Consider the following 4,943-nt stretch of genomic DNA (forward strand, 5'->3'; position numbering starts at 1 on the left):
CAGGGAATGGAGCCCACGCGTACCTTGAATTTCCTATTTGAACAAAAGTTTGATGTAGAAGTGAGCAGACGGCTTTTAAGACCCAGATCGTGCAGGTCATTAATTACTCCCTACATTCATGTTGTATCATAAACCATCTCAAAATAAGAAGAAAACAGCTTCTGGATGTTCTTTCTCAATAAAAGCATAGCGAATGGAAGCTATAGGTCTAACTAAATGCTCGTTCGTCGTTCGTACTACGATCAAATCGGAAGCCACTTCGAAAACAAGATATTAAATTGTTAGTCTCCAAATACCAAATAAGCCTTGCATTGAACATTCGTTCAAACGTTTTACAGACACACCTCGTCAAGGCAATGAGATGGTAGTTCGTAGGATCTGTTATATCTTTACCTGGACTGGGAAAAGGAACTACCGTATCCTCTTTCCATGTTTTCTGTATATTACCACTAGTTCATAATAATAATGGTTCGGTGGGTGGTTCAAAACTGGAAATGTATTTGGTCAGGCCCAGTGAAACTAGCATAGGCATTGTTCAATGCTTCTTTAAGACCCAAAACTGAAAACGGTTGATTACAACATTCTGAATCGTCTGATTTTAACTTTAAGTGTATCTACTCTTTTTGGCTTTTCAGTATTGGAAAATCTGCTGAATAATTAGTTCAAGATTTTATTTAGAAACACTATCAGCGAGTACAATCGCTATGTCATGGTTAGAGCTTAAGAATGTATAGTTTAATTTAATTTTAATAAATGGGTACAAAAGCCTACGGTGGCCAGTATTCGATAACATCTGGGGTTTATTTCTTAATTTATCATCGTGATGACTCCACTTACACTATAAAAAATATATATTATCTCGATAGTATGAGTTACAGGCTTGACAGGTAAATGTTGATAAACTGGAAACCTTCCTTTTAAACTGCTTGTCGTCCTAAACATTTTAGTAACGAGAGATCCAATATTGTATCCACTGGTCACGTTTGATTCGAACACCTGTAATTTTATCAGAGGTTTTCTGTGTGCTCACACTTCCTTCTGTTGGTGTCATATCAAATGCAAGTTCAGTACTGCCTTACTTCAAACCGATTCAATCAAAGCATGCACATAATTATTTAGGTACAGCTTGTGCACAGATGACGAAATAAAATGAAATATAAACCGATTATCATGCTAATACGTAGGTATGTAATCATATAGGAAGAATTTATCTGGGTTGTTTTCTTTTCAATGTATCCATTACCTATTCTCCAAACGAATGTACTGTATTCAATTCCGAAGCAATAAGATATTCTGCACATCCGCCAAAACTATGTTCCAATATCACAGCCTTAACTAATAAAGACCCCACCCCAAAATAATAATAGATATATGATACTTTAAACAGGTACAAACAGATGCTCTTTATTTTCAGAGTGTACTTAATGTAATATTGACTTATCGTAACCACGCATCCCTGTATCCAGACACTTCGAAAGATGGAAAGCAGGATAAATCTTTCATAGCAACGCCCAGTGACATCATCTTGAGCCTGTTACCAAATAAAACTTCAGCTACTAATTCATAAATCAAATCCACCCTAAAACAATAACTCCATTAAAAGATCTCAACAACCAAAAGTATCTTTCTTTTACGGGTTTCCTTTTACACGGAAAGCCTTGCGAACCCTAGACAACCCGTTCATGTCAGATATATTACATAAATATTGTGCTCATAAGTTTTGAGAAACCTATTCCGTACTGTTAGCCTCTTTTTATCGATACAAAGGGTAATGAAGGGGCAGAGTAAGCAGCCAAAGCTACCCCGCAGTCACCCATTTTCGAACGAAAGAGTCCGTATGCTGATTTTAAATATTGCATAAATCAGCATGTTAGTAAAATATCGTGGAACTAAAACTCCGTAATCATCAGAATAACACTATTGGAGAGTGGTATCGCACAAACAAAAACAATCGCAGAAATAAGGTGGTTTTGTGGTGATCGTGTATCCGTCACACATACCTGACACATGCATACTTCCCCTTGGGTAATCTAGACCAATGTCCGCTGACAATGGAACAGACTCTTACTGACTGTATTGTTTTTCGCGCTGTGAGGCAGAAATATTTTAACGTGAACTGTGTGAAGTAAATATAATGATGCACCACCTGAGAGAACCTTCAGCGTTTTGAGGATATGTGGCTTATATAACATATTTGTATCATATGTTTATGGATTTACATTTGTAGCCATTATATGTTATTTAATATACGTTTTATACAATGCTAAGTTCTTTAAGTTTTATATTTTATATTGTACATCATGCGTTATTGCAACGATTTTGCCATTAGCTGGCGTTATATAGCCAATGTTATGTTGATGTGCTGTAAAACATTACAATATGCATACATATGTACCACAACATGCACACTTATATGTATAAGCTTGTTTTTTACTCTGCACCTGTATGACTTACATGAAGCTGGTACACAGAACTTGTGGAAAACCATGTACATGTATGACTTGTATGAATCTGGTATACACAAAGCTTGTGTGAAACTGTACATGCATGACTTGCATGAAGCAGGTAGTTGTGGAAAACCATGCACATGTATGACATACATGAAGCTGGTACACACAGAACTTGTGTGAAACCATGCACATGTATAACTTCCATGAAGCTGGTACACACAGAACTTGTGTGAAACCATGCACGTTTATAACTTGCATTAAGTTGGTACACAAAACTTCTGTGTTACCGCGCACATTTATTGCTTATATGGCACATACCGATGGGCCGACCATTGATCATAATAAAAAAATTAGTTGATAGCAATGACTAAACATGTATGACTTTAATATTCAGGTCCTGATTAAGTAAATGAATATATTATTCGGCTGTAAATTTGCTGATGTAGATGTCACGGAATGGTGTAAATGTTATTCATTAAATACATGTACTCGGCTTTCGTTTTTCCGCTGTACAACGATACCCGAGGGTGATTATGTATATGGTCTATTGTATTTCGAAATCGTGAGTACGATTCGTCCTATGCCACACGTGCAAGGTGCTTTCGATACGGCAAAACGAAAAATCTAAACGTATAAATACTTTACTGTATGTAAAGGGTCTTTACAATACTAATGGTTTTGTCAGCAAGCGGCCTGCTTAAAGGATTCGCACAACTCCAGCTGTAGGGGTAGGTAATTTTTCGGTCTTAATTGATAACTAGTGTATTACCATATTTACCTTTGCATGTTTGTTATATACTTTTCTTTATACAGCATAATGCGTGCATTTTTTTTATTCTTGTTGCAACGTAGTACAGGATTTATATTGGTAATGTAAAGCTACATTTTTTAAAGAATTGTTTACTATAGTCTTATCGAGCAGGGTTAGGTTTACTATTGAACCTGTCATTTTGTAATTGTCATAATAATATAATCTTTATAACTTACCATGTATGACGTCCTTACGTTATTATGTCTGTATCAAGTTTAGTACACTGTACCGGGTATGTTTTCAGCTGTCTGAGGGTAGGAATATCCGGGGTGCCCGGTGTTTGTCTGAGGGTAGGAATATCCGGAGTGTCCGGTGTTGTCTGAGGGTAGGAATATTCGGGGTGTCCGGTGTTGTCTGAGGGTAGGAATATCCGGGGTGTCCGGTGTTGTCTGAAGGTAGGAATATCCGGGGTGTCCGGTGTTGTCTGAGTGTAGAAACATCCGTTTGTCCGGAGCGTTTAAGGTGCCGGAGTGTCTAATGTCTAGTGTCCGGAGTGTCTAATGTCAAGAGTGACTAAGGTGACCCAGCTGTAGAGCCGTCAAAGGACCAGGGTGTCCGGAGGGTCTAATATTTGGAGTGTCAGGAGGGTCTAATGTTCCGAGTGATCATAGTATTCCGAGGGTCCGGAGTCTGTGGCAGTTGTGGAATTGATTCATAGGAGCTGTGGAGCGGATATGGTGCACGGGTAACGGAGTGTATCTCCATACATGTATTTTATTAGCTGTAGGCTAATTTTGGGTTAGTATGACCCAGTGTATCATTCAGAACTGGATAGATAGATGGTATATCCGTTCTTGTGTTTAGCAACATAATTTCGCTACCTGAGCGAATACATTTTTACTATGAGTAAAAAGCTTACATCGTTTACTATCTGAGTGAACTATATTCATCTTTCCATTATTGAATCATTTGTGAATCATTTATCTTGTGTTTTTTTGTGTTACTGAACTAATTTATTCGTATTTTTATTTCCATCTTTGAATCTGTGCGTTTTATGTTAAATAAATCCAATATTTGGATTATAAATACGCACACATCTTCATAATCTACTGCTCATATAAATCAACACATTAAACCATATATATATGTGTCGTCAAAACGTGTTCTGTTGTCAATCCGAAATATCCCACCCGGTTATCTTGTTACAGTAGATAACATGTTTATTGTTGGCTTCTTAAAGGCAAATTGTGCTTTTAATGGAAATATATTTCTATATCTGGCTTATAAATGACTAAAGCCATTAAACAGTTACTTTAAATGTTAATTGTTACAAGCAAGTTTTTAAATTGCGCCCATACAATATATGTGTGAAACCATGCGCATGCATTACTTTCATGGAACAGGTGCACACACAAAACTTGTGTGAAACCATGTACATGTATACATTACATGAAGCTGGTACACACAGAACATGTGTGAAATCATGCACGTCTATGACTTACATGAAGGTGGTATATAATGAATACAATTAAAATAAAGGGAGATAAGACCACATTGACTAAATTCTGACATCTTAAAAATGTCCTGCACGTTGAGTATATATATTTTTTAAATCTTTTTTATTATATTATGTACAGATTGGAAACTGACTATAGTAGAACTCATTCAGAGTGACTGTTTTTGCATAATATACATTTTTCCTGAAATTCCAATATCTAGAATTTTAAATCCTTCTATTTTAT

General features: G+C 36.4%; 1 long non-coding RNA gene across 1 annotated transcript; it reads left to right on the forward strand.

The window, feature by feature from the left end:
* Positions 1–3,039: 3,039 nt before the first annotated feature.
* Positions 3,040–4,360, forward strand: LOC149774966 (uncharacterized). The gene is made up of 2 exons (XR_016416682.1): positions 3,040–3,178; positions 3,506–4,360. It is a non-coding gene; the product is annotated as an uncharacterized LOC149774966 (long non-coding RNA).
* Positions 4,361–4,943: the final 583 nt, after the last annotated feature.

This window comes from Sinohyriopsis cumingii, unplaced genomic scaffold, assembly GCF_028554795.1.
Source record: "Sinohyriopsis cumingii isolate HCF-2022 unplaced genomic scaffold, ASM2855479v2 utg000066l, whole genome shotgun sequence".
Classification (NCBI taxonomy): domain Eukaryota; kingdom Metazoa; phylum Mollusca; class Bivalvia; order Unionida; family Unionidae; genus Sinohyriopsis; species Sinohyriopsis cumingii.